At 41.9% G+C, this 22,451-nt stretch overlaps 1 protein-coding gene across 8 annotated transcripts in view; it reads right to left on the bottom strand.

The window, feature by feature from the left end:
- Luzp1 (leucine zipper protein 1) overlaps positions 1-19,470 on the bottom strand; it is a 106,818-nt gene extending 87,348 nt beyond the window's left edge. For 2 of the 8 annotated variants that reach the window (XM_076861062.2, XM_076861061.2), the window contains exon 1: positions 13,673-13,753. The gene's annotated coding sequence lies outside the window, so the exon portion shown is untranslated. Of the gene's footprint in view, positions 1-495; positions 524-13,672; positions 13,754-18,515; positions 18,611-19,429 lie in introns of those variants that run through there. The other 6 variants (XM_076861064.2, XM_076861065.2, XM_076861068.2 and 3 more) reach the window with 6 other exon arrangements.
- Between the last annotated feature and the right edge of the window lie 2,981 nt (positions 19,471-22,451).

The raw sequence follows: 22,451 nt of genomic DNA, 5'->3' as shown, positions 1-22,451 counted from the left end.
TCATCTCGCAATAGATTCTTTGCAATTTTCTGGATTGTACCCACTTAATAAACAATCATCTACCTCCCAATATCTCTAATTCTGCTCTACTGGCCTCTATTTATGATCTGAAATTTTATCCTTCAGTTACCTTCTTAGTCCCTTAATATTTTTCCCTGCCCCATTAACTCACTATCCTCCCACCTATTTTTCCTTCACAATATTTTAAAAACTTTTTTTGGGGTGAGGTAATGGTTATTAAACCTAGGGCTTCCCACATGGAAGCAGGTGTTCTACCACCAAGCTACACCCCAGCCCAGGGTGAGTATGTGTGCGCAAGCACACATGGACAACTGGAAACTCTGGGATTCCTGCATGCTAAAAGCAAGCTACCACTTGAGCTGTACCCATTTCTCTTTTAATTTTGATCATCTCTTTCAAATTGCCTTAGGATCTAGTCTCAAAAGTCTTAACTTGATTGGGCTGGGGATGTGGCTCAAGAGGTAGCGCGCTCACCTGGCATGTGTGCGGGTGGCCCGGGTTTGATCCTCAGCATCACATACAAAGAAAGATGTTGCGTCTGCCAAAAACTAAAAAATAAATATTAAAATTCTCAAAAAAAAAAAAAAAGTCTTAACTTGATCACCAGTAAAGTTCCTACAGAAAATATTTTGAAAGTGTCTAATTTTATCAAATTATATTAAATATCTCGAGGACTGGGTCTGTAGGACAGCGGCAGAGTCCTTGCCTAGCATGCGTAAGGCACTGGGTTCAATCCTCAGAACCACACAAAAATAAACGAATAATAAAGACATTATGTCCATCTATAACTACCAAAAAAAAAAAAAAAAAGAATATCTCATATTCCAGCTACTCAAAAAAGCTGAGGCAAGAGGATCACAAGTACTTTGTTACAAAGTCTAACTAACATCTCTAAGTATCTCCATTAAGTATCTTCTATATTGAACCAGCTTCTGCATCGGGTCTTCCATTTCTAGGACATTTAATAAATGTTTTAAGCCCACAAAAATCTAAAAATGGTATTCTCTTCCTTCCCAAGGGAAGCATGAGAAAATGTTGATCTTGTTTACTTAGGGAGTAATGATCTGAAATACACACACTTCACAAAACTTTCCTATGTTCTGGTCTGAACAATACTAAGAGTAAGATTGAGTCGAATCCTTGCTTGGAACTAACCTCTGAAAAACTGATCTCACATCTTAAGAACTCAGTTCTGTCACCTATAAAATGGAGATAGTATTATCTACCCCAAAGGGTTATTGGAAGAAAATTAAAACTTTAAAAAGTACATAAGTACAGTGGCTATTGATACATAGAATTTAGTAAATATTGGGTTATAATATTAGTCCTCAAGACTAATAGAGAAATTTTACTTATAAAACTTTAATGAGGGGCTAGGGATGTGGCTCAGTGGTAGAGTGTTTGCCTAGTATGTGCAAGGCCCTGGGTTCAATCCCCAGTACCACAAAAAAATAAATAAAAATAAAACTTGAATGAGCCAGGCAATGTGGCACATACCTGTAATTCTTGCAATGTGGGAAGTTAAAGTAGGAGGATCACAAGGTTCAAGGCCTGTCTCAGCCACTTAGCGAGCCCCTGTCTCAAACAAACAATAAAAACGGCTTGGAGTGAACGAAGCTCATGAAGCTCAGTGGTAAAGCACCCATGGGTTTAATCAACAATACAAAAAAAAAAAAAAAAAAACTTAAATGAGGTATGGGTTCTACTGCAGCAGTACGGTGCATGTATGGGGCCATGAATTCAATCCAAACCATAGCAAAAACAAAACTTATGAGTTATTCAGGTATTAAATATAAATAATTAAAATGACCTAAATAAGATAAATACCTCCCCAAGTAATTAGAAATACGGCACATTTGTGATAAAGCTGTTCCAGAGTGTAAAGAGTGAAAAATTAACTTTTATCTTGATGAGGATTTAACATTTCCAGTTAACTTGGAATTGGATAAAACCAGAGATTTCTTTAAGTTTATAAACAGGAAAATGCTATCAGAGCAAAGTGAATAATACCATTTTTCTATCTGAAATCTTTAGCTTCTGCAAAAAGCCTATACAAATAAAGCGTTGGTAAAGGGCTCAGGAAATACATTTTATCCTTTGATTATAATTAAGTTCAAATCTGCTCCTATGCAGATTTGCCTATCAGATACTAAAAAATATTTCTTAGATCCCCAAAAATGGCTGTAATTTTTTAAAGGCTATAAATAAAATCATGTTGATATTAATATAAGCTAATGATTCATTAAGATCATTCTAATTCAATCATAATAAAACTTAAACAAGTCATATTTAAGCAATGACTTTTTATTTATAGAGATCCAAAACAAGGATACTATTCAAAGGGCATCACCTTAAGAAGCAGCACTCTCTCAATCATGTGGCCAAAGCTCAAAACCTTTTTGAAACTATTTCTAAGATTCTCAAAGACAAACCTTGCACACACCAAAAACCTAGTCTCCACCCTTTAGAATTACATGCCTCTTGTAACCAAAAATAATGTTGATTTTTCACTTCACTCATCCGAATTGCCTATAGCCAAAGTTAAATAAGCCCCTTAAAACTGAAGATTTAGCAGAATTGAGAAAATGCAATATATTCTAAAGTAAATACAGACTGAGCACAGTTGGCACATGCCTGTAAAATTCCAGCTGCTTAGGAGACTGAGACCAACCTGAGCAACTTTATCAAGACCCTGTCTCAAAATTAAAAAGGGCTGGGGATGTAAATCAGTGGTCAAGTACCCCTAGGTTCAACTCCCAGAATCGCTTAAAAAAAAAAAAAAAAAAAAAACAGAAGCCTACGTGTTATCCCTAGGGGATATATTGCAAGATGCCCAACAAGTACCTGAAACCATGGGTAGTACTGAACCCTTATATATAGTATGTTTTGTTTTTTTCCGATACACACCTATGATAAAGTTTAATTTATAAATAAGGCAAATAAAAGATTAACAAATAATAACTAATAATAAAATGAACAATTATAATAAAATACCATAATAAAAGTAATGTGAAAGCGATCTCTTTAGAAAGTTAAGACAAAAATTTTTGTCATTTTGTCTGGGGTATTTGGGGGTTTTTGTTTTTTTGTTCTTTTGGTGCTGGGGACCAAACCCAGGGCCCTGCACATGTCAAACACACTAAGTCATATAAACCCTCAGCCCCAAGACAAAGATTAATATTTTTGGACCACAACTAAATACAGGTAATTAAAACTTTAAAAAGTGAAACCCTGGATAAAGGAACACTACTACTTTATGCTAAATCCAAAGTTTAGAATTTCATTAAAATAAATAAATAACTTTCCATCTTGGAAAATTCTGATGTTTGTATTTATAAAGTTATCATGATACCCTACAGATAACCCTCAAAGAGGACCATAAAATTACACAGTAAAACTAGAAATCTAAAATATCAAGCAGCAAAAGGATAGTGAAGTCATGAGAAATGAAGTTGTCTAATTTGAGGTCTAGGGTATAGCTCCGTGGTAAAGTGTTTGCCTAGCATGCATAAATTCCTGGGTTTAATCCCCAGCACCACAAAAATTAAAAAAAAAAAAAAGAAAGAAAGAAAAAAGAAAAGAAAAGAAAAAGAAAGAAGGAAGGATGGAACAAATGAATAAAAAGAAAAAAAGAAAATTCTGACTCTCAAAGCTTTTTGACATTGGACAAGACACTTAGTTTTTCTGTGTCCCAGCTTCTCACCTGTGAAATGTGTGAGATAATAAACCATTAACCACATTACAGATACAGTGAAGATTAAATAAGATTATGTGCTTTGAAACATGGTAGGTATTCAATAAATATCTGAATTAATGAGCAAATGAATTAACATATACAAAATTCTTAGCATAGTCTCTGATACATAGCTATTATAACTAATGTTATAATAATTACATGAGATCTGTACCTGGGGCTGGGGGCATTTCTGAATGGGTAGAGCATTTGCCTAGCATGCATGAGATCTGTACCTGGGGTAAGCAGAAGTCAATAGCTAACAATATTAATATCCTACCCCAAAACTATAACCAGACTTCTTACTTTAAAAGAACTTATAAATTCAATTATTTAATTAATTAATTTTCAAAAATTATAATGGTTGGAAACACTCATATATTATCTCACCAAGCATCTCAATTTCCAATTGCAGAGTCCTTCTTTGATGAGGAAGGGCTGGCTAAAGCATCCAAAAATCACCTCTCCCCAGTACTAATTATAACCACATAGCCAATACTGGTAAAGATAAGCCATTCAAGAAAACGAAGTTGGGCTGGGTTTGTAGCTCAGTGGTAGCGCACTTACCTAGCACATGTGAGACTCTGGGTTCAATCCTCAGCACCACATAAAAACAAATAAATAAATAAATAAAAAGGTATTGTGTCCATAACTTAAAAAAATTTTTTTAAATTAAAAAAAAAAAACAAATTATTACAAAGGAAATCAAACTAGTCACTGAGAAAGTTGCTTAGCATAATCAGAAATCAATAAAGTTAAAATTCAGCATTTAAAAATTCTTGAGTTTCTTCTACTCTGAAAGTATATAAAGAACGTCTGACTTTAGACTAATTCATACTAAAATTTAAAAATAACAAAAATAGAGGAATTTTTCTTCTATTCTTTGGATAAACAAAAATGTAAAAGTGAAACTGAAATGACTAATACTAATGAACTAGCATTAGAACTTAAGTGCTTTTGTGTGTGTGTGTGTGTGTGTGTGTTTTGTTTTGTTTGTTTTTTTTTAAACAGTACTAGGAATTGAACCCAGGGGCACTCTAACACTGAGCTGTATCTCCAGCCCCTATTATTATTATTTGGCATGTTGGGGTGAGCAGAGTTTGAACCCAGAGGCGCTTACCCACTCAGCCACAACTCCAGCTTTTTTGTATTTTATTTAGAGACAGGGACTCACTGAGTTGCTTAGGATCTGGCTAAATTACTGAGGCTAACCTTGAACTTAAGATCCTCCTGCCTTAGCCTCCAGAGCCACTGGAATTACAAGCCTGAGCCACCATGCCTGGCCAGCCCATATTATATCTCACACAGGGTTTCACTGAATTGCCGGGGCTGGCCTCAAACTTGGTATCCTCCTGCCTCTGCCTCCAGAGTAGCTGGGATCACAGGTGTGTACCAACTGTACCCAACTTGCATGTTTAATATTTTTAATCCTCACTGTTTTCTGGAAAAATTGAGGCTTTCTGAGCCTAATAACTGGAATTTTATAGCTTTAATAAAAGCATTATTTAACTAACATAATAAATGAGTCACAAATGGACAATTATCAAACAAAGCCACAAATGTACAAACAAATGTATCAGAATACAATAAACCACATTTACTATAAGTTTTATTTGAATAAAATTTAATGACAGAGAGGCTAGGGTTGTGGCTCAGTGGTTAAACGCTTGCCCTTGAATGCATGAGGCACTGGGTTCAATCCTCAGCACCATATAAATTAATTAATTAATTAATCAAATAAAGACATCGTGTCTATCTACAACTAAAAAAAAATTTAAAATAAAAAAAAATTAATGACTGAGAAAAAGACTAGTTGGGCACAATGGTGGACACCTATAATCCCAGTGACTCAGGAGGCTAGAAGCAGAAAGATCACCAATTTCCAGGCCAGCCTCAGCAATTTAGCAAGACCCTGAGCAATTTAGTGGGACACTGTCTCAAAATAAAAGATACTGGGGATGTAGCTCAGTAGTAAAACACCCCTAGGTTCAATCCCCAGTACTCAGAAAAAGATAAAAGAAAAGGACTCCCAGGTTATGGACAATTCTGTCCACATAAATGTATAAAATACAGGAGACTGAGTATACATTAACTTTGTATTCAACCCTGAAAACTACTTTTTGTAATAGATTTCCCACAATTTATCATTTGTCTCCTAGTTTTTTTAAATGTCAATTTACTGAAATTTACTGATAGTTTGAAGTGTGATGAATGCAAATGTGTTCTACCTTTTTTCTTTTAACTTGGAGTAAAAAAATTAAAAAGCAAATAGGGTGATTTCATAAAATATTTCTAAGATGCTAAAGAAAAAGATATCGGTGAGATTATGAAAGTAAACAAAATTTACCTAAATGTCCCTCAGAAACTTCACCAGTACCTCTGCTTCAGTGTTTTCACAAAAACAATTACTAACCTACCCTGCAATCTTGTGATACTTTTCCATCATAAAAATTTAAAAATCATATTTAAAATACATAACAGCCCCTCTTAAAAACAGATCTGCATTTGACCAATCAATTATGAATATATACTGTTAATCTTCAGTAACTTTATATACATTATTTTGCCTTTAACACAGGAGGAGAATAAGTATAGAGAGCTTACTGACATGTTTAAAGTGGCTTTAAACATCTAATTGGCTCAAGATTTTCGCTACTGACATCAAAATAAAATATTAGTTAAAGTGAGGTACTACCTAGTGTCTCATTTCAGTTAGTAACTCAATCAGAGAACAATAAAGAAGCAGAGATTAAGCAACTTTCCCAGAAAAATCTGCAGAGTTAGTTATTTGTCAGTGATGGGTTCCAAAGAAGTATGTGCTTTGTAGTACTAGGACTGGACTGTTGTATTTTCACACCCTTATAGTCTCTCTATCACCTGAAGCAGTTAGTGCATTCCTAGCCTCTGGATTAAAGAATACATTAAACAGAATCTCAGTAATGAGAATCCTGTTAGTAAACCTAAGAAACTAAAATTGCTAGCTGTATAAAAGCATTATTATAATCAATCACCTAAAACTCCAGTGAGGACCTATTGCAAAGCTCAGAGAAAGAAACTGAGAATACTAGTGTGACTTACCAAGAACATGAGGAATATCAACAAAGAATGCCACACAATTTAGAGAAGAGAGATTTACTATTGCAAAATCAGATTTCAAAGAGGGAGAACAGTGAGTTAGTTATTTGCCAGTGATGGGTTCCATTCTTGGTGAAGAATGGAAAAGATTTAAGTAGTTAAACAGCTTTAGAAAGAAGAAAAAGACAAAAGATAATGGGACCAAAGGTACTGAATTGGGATATGCCACTAAGTATTACTAAACACCACCATGTCAGTCACTGTGTAAAGTTCTAGGTATACATTGGAGAAAAATATAAATGAGTTCTTTGCTCTTCTGGAGTCTAGTGGGGAAGACAGATAATAATCATGTAAGCAGATATGTCATTATAAATCATAATACATCCTAAACTATGAAGAGAGGCAATAAAAGGTAGTAACGGGGAATAACGGGAAAAGATGAGCAAGACAGGATGATGAAAGACGCTATCTCAGGTATGAAGGAGGAAGCAATGCAAAGAGGAGAAAGAATTAAAGAAAGAGATAGCCATACATACAAAGGTCCAGAGACAGAAAGAGCTTACTGAATTCAAAAATAAGAAGTTAGTGTGACTATAGTATAATGGGCAATAAGATTGCTATGATATAGGGCTGGGGATGTGACTCAAGTGGTAGCGCGCTCTCCTGGCACGCATGCGGCCCGGGTTCGATCCTCAGCACCACATACAAACAAAGATGTTGTGTCCGCCGAAAACTAAAAAATAAATATTAAAATTCCCTCTCTCTCTCTCTCTCTCTCTCTCTCTCTCTCTCTCACTCTCTCTTTAAAAAAAAAAAAATACTCCACTCTCAGATAAAAAAAAAAAAGATTGCTATGATATAGCAATACATTATAGGCTAAAATAAAATGTCTGAATTTGGATTACAAGTAAAAAGTTTAAAAACACTAAAATTTTGCGGCTGGGGTTATAGCTCAGTGGTAGAGCGCTTGCTTGCCTCACACATGTGAGGCACTGGGTTCGATTCTCAGTACCACATAAAAATAAATAAAATAAAGATATTGTCTCCATCTTTAAAAAAAAAAATCTTTTAAGGGGCTGGGGTGGTGGCTCAGTGGTACAGTGCTCACCTAGTTTGCATGAGGCACTGGGTTCGATCCTTGGCACCACGTAAAAACAAACTAATGTATCCACCTAAAACTAAAGATACATAAACAAATAAATATTTTTTTAAAAATCTTTAAAAAAAAAAACCACTTAATTTTTTTATGTATTCATTAAACAAAAGAAGCCAGACCAAAAAATGATTCCATTTTTACAAAAAGGGCAAAATTAATCTAGGCTATTAGATATTAAGATGGTTGGTGATTATCCCAGGTGATAGAGGGAGAGAGGCACTGAAAGGGAATTTAATGGGGTTTTCTAGGTACCAGTAAGGCTTTTTCTTGATCTGGGTATTGGTTACATTCAATTTACAGAGGGAAAAAAAAAAATCATTGAATTTTTATGTGCAGTTTTCTGTACATATATACTTCAATAACAGGTATGTTACTTTTTTAAGTTTTATGCAAGTTTTAATAACATTTTAAAAGTATACCTCTGTCCAGATAAAACAGGATTAGAGAGGCACGTGGACACATAAAGTCTCTTTAATAACAAACCTAACAGAAACTTTCAGATACATGTAAAATAGGAGGGGCAATTCAACGCCAGTGAATACAAAGTACCATACTTATAAAGAATAAATGCTGAGCCTGGCATGCCTATAATCCCAGCTACTCCAGAGGCTGAGGCAGGAAGATTCCAAACTACAGGTCAGCATCAGCAACTGAGCTAGGTCCTTTCTCCAAATTAAAAATAAACATAACTGGGGCTGTGGTTGTGGCTCAGTGGTAGAGCACTTGCCTAGCACCTGCAGGCCCTGGGTTCCATCCTCAACACCACATATAAATCAATAAAACAAAGGCATTGTGTCCAACTACAACTAAAAAATATTTTTAAAGTAAGTAAATAAATAAATAAATAAGCAGAGCTGGGATGTAATTTGAATGGTAGAGCATCTCTGGGTTTGGAAAAATAAAATAAAATAAAATAAATAAATAAATAAAACGCTGGTTCTGGGGAGGGAACTGTGCAATAAAAGATGAACTATAAATTCCATAGACTTGTAAGGAGGTATCTCTAGAAATTAAGAAATGAACAGATAAAAGCAGCACTACAAAATATTAGCAATACTTGTTTATGTTATGGTTCGGGTTTTAATATGGTATTTTCAAAATCTTCCCTTGACCTTTCCCCACCCCAATACAACAGAGTGTAAAATTAAACAAAAGAACCTAAACCTGAGCATCAACCATACTTGAGCTCCAATCAGTGCTCTGCTCCCTACTCCTGGCAATAAATACTCTGAGCTCAGCTCCCTCATGAATAAAAGGAGGATAATGACTACCTCATAGAGTGATTGTTTGCTCCCCACAGTCACCCAAAATGTTGAGTAGGTAGTCTGGAGGGTATTTTATTTCCTGATGGTACATGGAGGGCCAGTACTTGATATTAACAAGAGTTTCCATTCTCAGAGGAATTCATAGATGGGAGAGGAATTTTATGAAACACTTATCATAGAAACTAAATAAAAACAAAATAGAAGGATGAAAATACATGTTCAGTAGCAGAGGTTTCAAACATTTCCTAAGATAAAGAAACTTGAGCTAAGTCAAATTGGGTCAGATCCAGTAACTAAAAAAATTATAAAGAAAAAATAATCTTATGTCTTCCCAACAAGCCACAATTTCTACCTAATACTTAATGTATTCTTCTCTTTGTAGAAAATTAGCTAAAACAAGTTAGAGATCAACACTAAGGATATTCTATCACAGGTGGTAAGGGAAGGCTTTCAATCACTTTATAGCATCCCCACCCTTAAGTCTTATCTGGACATGTAACATTAACATAACATGTTAAGCAATTCTTAAGTATAGGTACTAGCATTTCAAAGGGAAACAAAAAGTTCTATTCCTTTAAAAAAATCTTTGGGTAATGTTTTCCAAAAATATAAATCCTGCAGCCTAAAAGTATCTAAAACCTAGTTCTTTCTGAATTTATTCATCTTTCCCCTGATCAAACAAGTTACCTCTCCCTCTCTTATTCTTCCAATTCACCTCACCACTAAATATCTAAGGTTTCCCTATTTCCTACCAAGTTGGCACTCTCTCTCTCTAGTATTCACTCTGATTTCACAGTATTAAATCTGAGCACAGACATCACCTAACACCACCAGAGATCAATCTGCTACCTAATACCTAAAATGGTTTGAAATGAAGGTAATGGCAGGAGGCTAAGACAGGAAGATTAAAAGTTCAAAGACTACTCAACAATTCAGCTCACAATGTTAAGCAAATTTTTTAAAGGACGGAACATACTTTAGTGGTAGAGTGCTCCTGGGTTCAATCCTCAGTATCAAAAAAATAAAGTAAAATAAAGGCAATGGTAATGGTTACACAATTGTATACATTTGAGGGGGACAGTACGGGGGATAGAACCCAAGGCTTCTCTCATGCTAAGCAAGCAACCTATCACTGAGCTACATCCCCAGCCCAATATATACATTTGTATATATCTGTCAAAGCTCATCAAACTCACAAAACATTTAAAATTGGTGGATTATATTATACTGTATATAAAGTATTCCCTAATAAAGTTCATTTTTTTTCAAATTTATTTTTTAGTTGTAGTTGGACACAATACCTTTATTTCGCTTATTTATTTTTATGTGGTGCTGAGGATTGAACCCAGGGTCTCACACATGCGAGGCGAGCACTCTACCGCTGAGCCACAACCCCAGCCCATAAATTTCATTTTTAAAAAAATAATGTATACATTCATCCATTTGGCAAATGTTTACTACCTACTTTGTGCATCAAAATTTATACCAGATCTTTCCATTTGGAATATCTGGGTCCTACCTGTATTGTGCATTACTCTGCAACACTGTCACCAAAAGTCATGTTGCAAGAAAAATGGTTTAGTTTCTGATCATGAAAGTCACCTTAATGGTGGTCTATTTTTTTTTTTAAATTGTAGATGGACACAATACCTTTATTTATTTATTTATTTTTATGTGGTGCTGAGGATCACCCAGTGCCTCACACATGCTAGACATGCACTCTTCACTGAGCTACAACTGCAGCCCCTTAATAATGATTTTTACATGAAAGGACTACTAGCTACCTTCCATGACATGATGAAATTATACAAATGGTATAAGCTCACTTGGGTACTCTATATTTTAATACAAATGCTTCCAATATAAACAAAAAATAAAGTAACTACTGCAAATAAGACATACCACTACCAAACCTTATACATCTTTCTACCAAAAAACTAGCACATCTCAAATGTTTACTGACATTGCTGTAAGAAAAGAAGGCAACACTACTGGGAAAGTAGATTTTAAGTGATTTATTCTAGGGTCCACAATGACCCAGTTGCTGAGTAAAAGACATGAAAACCAGGCTTCTTGGTTCCCAAGGTAGCATGCATCGTGGAAATAATAATAATCTTTAGAAACAGACCTGGGGGTCTGAATTTCAGCTACACTTCTTACTGGTTATATGTGAGAACTTGGGACAGTCATTTTACCTTCTGACCTTCAGTCTGTTCATCTATAAAACAGGGATGTCAACTACCACCTCACAAAACTCTTGAGAAAACTAGGTAAGCTATCCGCCCACCACCTATCAAAATTACTGGGCAATAGAGTAGGCAACTAAACAATATTAGTTCCCTTACTCAATCTTTTTTTTTTTTTTTTAGTTGTTGATGGACACAATACCATTATTTTATCTTTATGCAGTATTGAGGATTGAACCCAGTGCCTCACAAGTGCTAGGCAAGCACCCTACCACTGAGCCACAGCCCCCCTTTCTCAATCTTAAATTATAATTTTTTTAAACATCAAATAATCAAGGAAGGCTAATTATCAATCCATATTATCTCTGGTCAATAATGAACCTATACTTTCTGCCTTTTTCATACTCCAACCCATTCCCTCCCCATCCCACTATTTCCAGTTTTTCAAACTTTAGTTACTATGTTTAGAAAAGCGATTTAATTTTAGAAAGCTGGAAAATTCTTCTGAGTAAATTGAGCAAAACCTTAATCTGCCCCAAGGGAAATTCTGAGCAAAACAATTATTTCGAACAAGAGAAGATTTTTCTATTGGGGTTATTCAATTTAACCACACAAATGCCACCAAAGCTGCATAAGAAGTGACAGAAGGCAATCTGGAACACAGTGTACAGATTCTCTGAAAGAAAATATCCTCCTAAAATCCAAACTCTCCATTCCTAATTTGGGGTGGTGAAATCTTCCTAGGTGATCTGAATTCTTCCTGGCTCTTCCTGGCCAGAACTGCAGCAGTTGGCAAAAGAAATATCCCGAACAAACCCCACCTCTCGAAATATCCCCAAAAGGCAGGGAGGTCCAGAGTATTTTCTCCTCAATGGACAGATAAGCCACCAGGCGCTCAGAAGCACAATCCTTTTCCCCAAGGTCATTCAAGTCAGTGAAGGCGCGACGGAGACTCTGCAAACAATCCCCGGCCTTCTGCAATTAACACTGCAGAGATTTTTTTTTTTGTTTGTTTGTTTTTTTGTTTTTGGCGGGGGGTGCCTATTCTCTTCCCTTCTCCCACCCTCAAGTGTGAGCACTGGCCTCGGCATTTCCGAAACAAGCCACAACAAGCTCTGCAGTGTTAGGAAAGGGGCTGACGCGATGAAGAAACAGATGCTCCAAAGCAAGATGGTCTTTCTCGGCTGGCAAATCCTCCTCGGAGGTAATTAGCAGAAACCGCAGGCACCTCAGAGAGGTCTATGCCGGGTGGCTCCGCGGAGCCCCCGCCCCGCCGCCCCGGGACGCCGGCTTCCCTGCCGGCAGCCTCGGCAGCCAGAGGCCACCGGCCCAGAAACCGCACTTCATTCCTGCGCTTCGGGAAGCCATGGCTCCCTCCGGCGGGCGGCCGGGCGGGGGTGCCAGGGAGGCGGGCCGCGCGCTGCGGAAAGTTCACCGCGCCGGCGGCGGCTGCGGGCGGGGGGCGGCCCGCTTTGCCGCGTCCCCCTGCAGATTCCACCATTAATTAGTCCTAAGGACTGTCTACTGGCAACTTAAACAAAGCGAATGCCTCGAATTCCTTCCCGGCCCGGCGGTCTGGCCGCGAGACCAGCAGCGCCCGGGACGCCGCGGCGCGGTCGACAGCTGCGGCGCGGGACCCCTCCCCGGCAGCCCGCAGCCGGGTCCCGCACGCCGGCCGCCGCGCTCCCAGGCCGCCCTCCGCCTCCCGGCCGAGCTCCGGCCCTTCCTGTCTGATCACTTCCTTCCTCCCGGTGCCCGCGGGCCCCGCGCAGCCCCCTCCCCGGCGGCCGGGCCGGCCCCGACCCGCGCGCCTCCCCGCCCCCACAGACCCGCGCCCCGTGCCTCCCCGCCGGCCACCCGGCCCGAAACTCTCCCCGGGCCCGAGGACCTCTCCGCCGCCGCGGCCCCCAACGCCTCTCCTCAGTTTCCCGCTCGCACCAAGAAGTCTCCTCGGACCCTTCCCTCCCCCTCCGGGGGAAAAATCTCCTCAGATTCTCTTCCTCCAACTCCGAAAACACTCTCCAGTCTCGCCCAAGAAGACCTCCCCTCCCGAGCGCGTCCTCCCAAAGCCACCCAAACTCTCCCGCCCCACACCCCATCCCTCCCCGGTGCGCCGCCGGCTCTGCCTCGTCGCCCCGCAGTCCCGACCCCTCCGCGGGCCGGCTGCCCCCTCCGACCGCCCTCCTCGCCCCGGCCCCGCGCCGCGTTCCCGCCACCTCGCCCACGGATCCCTCACCTCCGCGGCTCCGGCCCGCGCTCCCGCCCTCTCGGGGCTCCGCGCTAGGCTCCCAGCGGCCGGCGCCTCCTCGGGCTCCCGGGGACTGACAATGAGGGGCGGGGCGATGGTGACGTCAGCGTTCCGGGAGGCGGGGCATGTTGTGGGGGGCGGGTTGTCTTCAGGCCCCGCCCTCTCCTCCTGCTTTTCCCTTAGCACAGGACTCCACCCTCCCAAGTTTTTATTGCCTCCCTAGGTAGGTGCCCAGGGCAGGTGCTAGGCCCCTTGGGAAATCCAAATGAAAGGCAAGATTCCCAGCTCTCAAGAAGCACTCAGGGGATTGTGAGGATTAAATGAGATGATCCATGGAAAGTGCTTAGCCCAGGCCCTGGTATGGAGTAATCACTCAACAAATACTGCTTCTGTTACTCAGGAAATGTAGAAGAGGAACCCTGGGTAGACTCAAAGGGCATGAATTCCAGTCCCCCAGCTCTAATTCATCATGTGAGCCTAGAAAAGTCCTTTCCCATCTATGTTCCCTACTTTAACCTTCTTTAAAATGGGAAGAAGCAAAGACTCCATGATCTTAGAAATCCCTCCAAGGATTTTATGACATATTTTCTGTGGGCCTACTATGTGCCAGGCACCTAGGGCCCAGAGAAGGTGAGAGGAGGACTTTGAAAGAGCTAAGGACCCACACCCAGCAGAACACAGGCCAAAGACACCCTCTTCCTGCAGATGCCCTCCCACGCACTGGCAGGCAGTGGCATCCACAAGCTGGGACACAGATGCACTGAGAGCGGTTTCCTCTCTTAGTACAGCAGCATGGTTGGTCTCTTAAGACATCTCTTGTGTAAGCTCTTTATTGCCTGTGGAATAAAGGCCAAAACCCTGGACTGGTATGATCACTTCCTACCTTTAGGTGCACACACGCACACACACACTCACAGCCTCTCTAAAGTTTATCTAAACTTCCCGCAGCACACCCACTGTTTTCCCACATCTGCCCCTTTGCTCATACTCTTCCCTTGCTGTCTCATCTCAACACACAGCCCTCCTAGTTTCTTTCAGCGAGAAGCCGGTCTTCCCTGCTCTGAATATTCAGTGGCATTGAGTTGAACTCTCACATGGGCATGGGCACATTACAACTTGTATCAAAGGAACCTCCCCTTTGTTTCTTAGCACTTTCTGAAGGTCAGAAACCACACTTGTTTGTGGAGCTCAAGATCTGTTGCCAGAAAACCCTGGGGTCACATACCCATGTTCTTGTGCATACCTGTTCTCAGCCTCAGTCTCCTCCTGTGTAAAATGGAAATAATAATATGGTCCTTGTCATGTTTGTTTTCAAATTACAGGTAATACTACCTGAAAGCACCAGGCACAGTGCTCCACAGTTGATGCAGATGTCATTCCTATTTTCAGTGTTATCACTATCATCAATACTATTTCCTGCTCCTCACACACCACACCTATGTTAATCCACCCAATCATTTCATAGTGGAAGACTTTAAGGGCCTAAATTAGGAGAGACTTGCTTAAAGTAGCCCTACAAAGCATTGCCATTGGAACAGGAACCAGCACCAGGTGGATTCTGCAGTCACATCTGAGGCCCCAGGGCATCTGTCACTCAGCACCCCTCCAAGTGGAGGACAGCTGCGAGTTCTCTCTGAAGGTTCTTTGCGGCAGAGCTGACCCCTTTCTGCCTGGTGCCTTTCTCCTCTCACGTGCTTTACAGATCTATGTTAAACTGCCCTTGGCATCTCTGCAGTCCTCCAGGAGAGCTGCGGCAAAGCATTGGGCGTTTCCAGAGCACTGGGCTGTGGAAAAAAGGGAAGAGCTTTGGGGTTCTGATTAATTTCCTGCACTGCGGACAGGCAAATAGCCGCCCTGAAATGCCTGGGCTAGTCCTCAAAGGCCCCTACAAATTGTGACTTATTTTTAGAATAGGAGATTCAAAAATTCTACTCCCCATGAAAAGGGAGCATGACCACAGAATTGCTGCAGACACCGAAAGCCTTTCCTAAATCCCTTCTGACACTGACTCCAAGAACTGCAAACCCTCAGAAGAGAGAACCTGCCCACCCCACACTTCACCCACACAGACTCCATAAACTATTTGTTCATTAATTCACAGCAAAAGAGTTGGCACAGTGGGCTGGGGTCGTGGCTCAGTGGTAGAGTGCTTGCTTAGCACCCACAAGGCACTGGGTTCAATCCTCAGCACCACATAAATGTAAAATAAAGACATTGTGTCCACCTAAATAAAAAATTTTAAAAAAAAGAGTTGGCACAGGACAGATCAGGACCCCAATTGTAGCTTTACTACTGACCCATTGTTTAACCTTGAGCTTTCAAGTCTCTGCACCTCAGTTTCTCATCTACAAAATGGGAATAATTATGTACCTATCTCACACAGTGGTTGTTGAAGATTGAATGAAATAACATGTGGAAGAACTTAGTTCAGAGCCAAGCACCCAGTTCATGCCAAGACATGGTGATTGCTGTTAGAATTTCCACATGTCCTCCCAGTAAGTCCCCCATGTGTAGGCCTCTAGGCTGGAAGTTGGGCTAAATAATAGTCCTGCCCTCAAGAAACCCATCAGTAAAAGGAACAGTAGAGGAGGCTGGGGCTGTAGCTCAGTGGCAGAGTACTTGTATAGCACATGTGAGGCACTGGGTTCGATTCTCTGCTGTACCACATAAAATTTTTTAAAAAATAAATAAAAGTATTCTGTCTATTTACAACAACAAAAAAAAAATTAAAGGAATTTTGCATGAATAGGAAAAACAAGATGTCTACCAGATATTTTTAAGGGAAAAGAGAAAGTTTGCAGGACTCTCAGGTGTAACAGGATTCCATTGTTGTAATTTATAATATATGCTTAGTCTATACATAGAAAAATGAGAAAACTATAAAGAACAAAATAGAGAGCTTTCACCTTGTTTCCTTTTGCTGTTTTTCTATGGGTGTGTATAGTAAGAACTTTGAAAGACTTTTCTGAATGCTAAAAGGGAGTAAAGGGAATAAAAATACAGCTACAGGGCAACTGTGCACACTGCCACCGAAAGTTCTGTGGGTTCCATCTCATTCTTTGTGGGGTTCCAGGGAAAGATTCTGAAAACAGAACTCTTCCTCACCCCCCCCCCACTCAGGATGAAGGACCCTATCAACAACTATTCATTCACAGCGAAAGTTTTGGCAAACCAAATTTCAAATCCCAGGGACTAGAAGAGTGTAGATCAGTGGTAGAGCAGGTGCTTAGTAGGTTCGAGGCCCTGGGTTCAACTTCCAGCAGCAAAAAAATAATAGTAAGATTACTATTCAAATCTCAGCTACACCATTTACCACTTACTCAGTCTACCTATTCAAATTGAATCTATTCTGGAAACTCCCTCACAGACACACCCAGCAGGGATGGAGGCATCCCTGAGCCCAGTTACACGGACACATAAAATTAGCCCTTTCCCTCTCCCCACAAAGAATAACAATAGGTCAGCATCTTGTGTCTACTGTGCCTAAACTTGCACTTTCATTTTTTCTTCGATGTATTTCTGCAATTTAAATGTATTACAAGCAGCATGCATTTCTTCATCATCAGAAAAAAAAAAAGGCAGAAAATCATAAATAAAAAAGAATGCTAACCATACTAGGATTGGTTCACTTTTGTTGGTCTGCAAACAATAAATAATAACACAATATGGTCGAGGCTAGTAGCAAAGTCTCATAGGCATCGTAAAAAGTGAGAGTAGGAAGGGATAAAATCACCCTCCCTTCCTTTGCTAACCCCCAAATGGCATGATTTTAAGTCCCCTCACATATCAGGGCACCCAACCCTACATGCATTTCATTTATTCATTCCACAAATATTTATGAAGTCTCTACCATATACAGAGAATCATGATGGGTAATTTACATGTACTATCTCTTAGGTTATAGGGGATCATTACTGTTATCTTGCAGATTAGGAAAACAAGTTTCTGAGAAGTAAAGTAACTTGCCCAAAGCCACAAATCTAGAGGGATCTAAACCAAGACCTGCAGCAACATCAAAGCCCAAGTCCTGGAGGAAGCCGCCTGTATTCCAAAGCTAATGAGCTGTGCTAATTAGATCAGGAGGTCATTACTGGCCTGGTAGCCCTGGGCAAGTCACTGAACTCTCTTAGCAGCAGTTTCCCCACCCATGAAGAAAAAGGGTATAACACAGATATTTTATGCAAATTCAGCATGCTGGAGGTTGAAACCCATAATAAAAAGGAAAGACATTGTTTCTTTGGAAACTGGGTCTCACTCCTCCTTGGATCTCTTATTGCCCTCCAAGTTGGTGTTTCTCTCCATTACTGTTTAACCTCCTTAGTGCACTCGGGTCAATCTCCTTTGCTCCAAATCCATTTCATTTCCTCCACTAGCCTGGGACCTCCTCAAACACAGGAATGATGCCTATTCATTTCTGATGCCTTTCAGCCCCCAGTGCAGGATCTGGCTTGCATCCCTCTATTCCTTCACTGTTATTTGTTTCACAACAAATGGCCAAGGGCCCAACATGTGTCAGGCACTACACAGACCTGGATCTTGGGCCTGGTGAAGTGGAGAGACCTGACAACTTTAAACAGAATGACTTTATAACAGTTGTATTAAGTGCCACAAGGAATCAGGCCATGTCCTACCAGGGATTGAGAAATGCAGAATGGGGACCTAACTGAATCTAGTAGGCAGGGAAAGCTTCCAGAAGGAGGTGGCCTGGAGGCTCAGAGAGGGTAAGGAACCTGCTCAAGGTCACAGAGCTGGTAAATGGAAAAGCTAGGATTTTAGCCCAGGAATGCCTGACTCTAATGCCCGAAGTCTTCTAGAAAGTCCTGCCTCTTACCTCCCCCTGTCTTTTTCTTCCTTGGCTCTTATTGGTGAGAAGGGAGGAAGGTCTGTCCAGCACTGTAGTCTCCAGTTTTGTATCTGTTGTTGAGGTTCCCCAAGAACCTGAACCCCCACCCCAACCTCTGAAGAATCTGGACCCGAACCACAGACTCCAGGCACAAACTTGTGAGTCCAACAGACCGCGCGCGTGGGGTCCCGGCTGCCGACTCCTAGCCATGACCTTGGACACTCACCTACCCGGGCCTCGCGTCTCACCTCCCCCCAGAGCGCTGCACGCCCCCGCTGCCCTCTCCCCCCAGCCCCAGTTGGGGGCCCTGCCGGCGGCCGATGGCGCCGAGGACTCGGCCCCGCGTGGCCGCCGCCCGGGCCCGGCACTTGGTGCAGCGCAGCGCGGACTGCGGCGCGGTGCGGCGGGCGCGTCTGCCGCAGTGACAGCTCCGCGCCGCGGCCTGGGAGCGGCGGGCGGCGCGCTGGGCCCTTCCCAGCCCGGGCAGGGCGTTCCCGCCAGCCGGCTTCCTGCAGCCCAAGGCCGGGAGGAGGGACGGCGCGGCGGGGCCGCGGGCCTGGCCGCCTGGTTCCTGGCTTTCTCTCGGCGTTTCCTGAGCGGGACCCGCCGGGGGCTGGGACCCTGCGCAGACCTCCTTCCCCGGGAGCGCCGCCAGGAAATCGCGTCCTTGGGAACCCCGGTTCCTGCTCGGTGCCGGGAACCGCGCGAAGGCCGCGCCTCACGGCTCAGCCCTCCCCGCTGGGCGTGGGGCGACCCACTTATCCCACGAGCAAGCCAAGCCCGAGACCAAATGGCAGGCTCCAGACCCCACACCACAGCGGGATTCCAACCCCGTGATGTAAGTTCCTTGACTCCATCCGACCGATGAGAAAACCGAGGCTGCACAAAATGGGGGCACCTACCCAAAGTCATCCTGGACACCTTACTGCCAGTAAGATAGAGCGCCTACCATCCACGGGCACTGCGCTATATCTTTTGTATGAACATAACTATGGTTCCTGTTTTCTAAGTGAGGAAAATGAGAGTCAGAGAGGCCGAGTGGTTTCTTTAACATCACACAGCTACAAACTAACGGAGCTAGGAATCTTTTTCCTGTCCCCTGCTTCCAGAGCTCAGCCCATTGCACTATGTAGTTTCCCCTCTATAACTGAGTAACCTGTGGGCCAAGACCTTGACTTTGGTCCAAAGTAGGTACACAGGGATGACTATGGAACCCAGCACAGAAGCTCAAACTCAGAAGGCTAGGTATGGGGGCATCTAACCTGACTTCTAGAATCTTCAGCCAAGTGAAAATCCAACCTCTGGTTGACTATTCCCCATCACGAAGAATTCCCTCCCTCTCCCATAATATCCCTGTGGACAAATAAATTTGGTTTAAACTGTAAGTCCTCCTTTTGGTCCCTGGTTCCTTGTAAGTAAGGCAAGATCATTTCCTTTCTTATGGCCGGCCACTATATATATCCCAGCATTATTTTTAGCCATTTTGTAAGCATGAATGGTTCAATAATTTTAAGTTCTTAGTGCACTGGAACAATTTCAACTATTCTCCAAAGATGTCCCCTTCCATGGATAGAATTGTTTTAGAGAAAAGCAACTCAAACTACATTTTTTCCAATGTGCAATTAGGTGTGTGACTAGTTTTCACCAACAGGATATAGGCAGAGATGATGGGTGCCACCTTCAAGCCAATGTGGTTACAAATATGCATACTTTCTCTTTTCCCTCCCATCTCCTACCGGATACCAACATCAGGGTGACCTTGGAAGCCACATATAGAACGTGGCAAGGCCTTAGTCAACTTGTGTCTCTTAGTCACTCAACTGCATGGGGCACACGTTGAACTAACTTGTATGATATTCAGGCATTGAGATTTGAGGATTTGTCTCTGACAGGAGTTAATATAACTTCATCGATGCAGGATCAGCTTGAGTTCACCGTTATCCACCATGTAAGGGAACATCGTGTTGTTCACATGGAAGACGCTCAAAGACACCCATCTAGGGCCAACTGTGTCCAGCTGGCTCAGCGAATCAGAAAGTCTCTGTTCATCTCATTAGTGTATTATGTCCTCCTATTCCAAAAAGGGTTTTGAGGTGGTTTCCACTGTAGCCTCAAGATCATTTATCAATAAAGAGCAAGAATCAAGGAGTGATGAAAGCCTGGGCAGAACGCCAATGGAGAAGAAGGGAAAGGAAATGAAAAATTGACTCAATGCAGCAGAAATGCTAGGCTAGGTTTTCTAAGGATAGCAACTGTGATAGAGCAAAAGCCTTGGCTCTGAGTTCCCTGGCAATCCAAGTGAAGAAGGAAACAGGATGTGTTTCCAATTGTATGGAAAGTACTAAACATACATACAGCATACAGACCCTGGAGTCCCCTATGTCAGACCAGTTACTAGTCACATGACCTTAAGCAGTTAACGAATTTATCTGTGCTTCTGTTTCTTCCTCTGAAAAATGGCAATGGCATAATAATAAAATTTTGGATCATTGGGAGGATTAAATGAATCAAAACACATTCAGTTTGTTTGTTAGCTTGTTTTTGGTGATATTAGGTTTTGAGCCCAGGGTACTCTGCCTGAATCTGCCATCACTTCTTTGCTTCTGACTGGAATTCCCTGAGTTACATCCCCCTTTCTCTTTTTATTTTTTATTCTGAGACAGGGTCTCACTGAGTTGCCTAGGCTGACCTGGAACATGCAATCCTCCTGCCTCAGCCTCCAGAGTTACTGGGATTACGCAGTGTGCCCCTGCACTTGACCACCTTCAGTTCTAATAACAGACCTGGCATGTGGTAAATTGTATATAAGAATTAACTATCGGGGCTGGGGTTGTAGCTCAGTGGTAGAGCATGTGCTTAGCATGCGCATGGGTGAGGCCCTGGGTTCAATCTCCAATACAAGGAAGGGTGAATTAACTATTGTGATGTGATTGGAAGGACCAGGCCAGTGATTTGAGAGAGACAAGTTTTCTCTGCACTAAACTCTCAGAGGAGTGTATTCTATAAGGAGCCCTCACTAGACAATGGAAAGTGCCTCAGTCAGAGTGTGGTGACTAATGCTGGACCATGTTACATTCTTCTTTTATTGCCTTGTAATGCAGACAGATCTTGGTATTGTATTCACTGGGTAATCTGCAGGCGCAAGGTGCTGGTATAACCTAGGGCACCAGCATCTTTGTGATGACCTGTCCATAGGCCAGGAAAATGTAGTGGTAAGGGGTGAAGGAGTTGGTACCAGACAGATCCAGGTACATTTGTTAACTTCCTACAGCCTCAGTTTTGTCATCCATACAGTGGCAATAATAACAAATTGGTCCAGGCGAAGTGGCATACACCTGTAATCCCAGCGGCTCAGGAGGCTGACGCAGGAGTATCACAAGTTCAAGGTCAGCTTCAGCAATTTAGCAAGGCCTTAAGCAATTTAGCAAGACTGTGTCTCATAATAAAAAATAAAAAGGGCTGTAGAAGTGGCTCAGTGGTTAAGTGCCCCTGAATTCAATCCCCAGTACAAAAATAAAAATTTAAAATAACAAATAGGACCTATCTAAGAGAGTTGTCATAAAGACTACATGAAACAATGCACACAAAACATTTATCCCAGCTGGGTACAGCAGTGCACACCTGTAATCCCAGCAGCTCCATAGGCTGAGGCAGGAGGATCTCAAGTTCAAAGCCAGCCTCGGCAACGGCGAGGGGCTAAGCAACTCAATGAGCCCCTGTCTCTAAATAAAACACAAAACAGGGCTGGGGATGTGGCTCAGTGGTTTAGTACCTCTGAGTTTAATCTCCGGTACCCCCCCCTCAAAAAAAAAAAACATTTATCACAATAATTGACATTATAGGAAGCCTTTGGTACACACACCCACAAAAGAAGGGGAAAAAATAACAAAATAAAACAGGGACCCTCACCGGGAATCCCTGGAG

The sequence above is a fragment of the Callospermophilus lateralis genome, chromosome 7 (genome assembly GCF_048772815.1).
Source record: "Callospermophilus lateralis isolate mCalLat2 chromosome 7, mCalLat2.hap1, whole genome shotgun sequence".
Classification (NCBI taxonomy): Eukaryota; Metazoa; Chordata; class Mammalia; order Rodentia; family Sciuridae; genus Callospermophilus; species Callospermophilus lateralis.
This window is presented reverse-complemented; position numbering and strand designations above follow the sequence as displayed.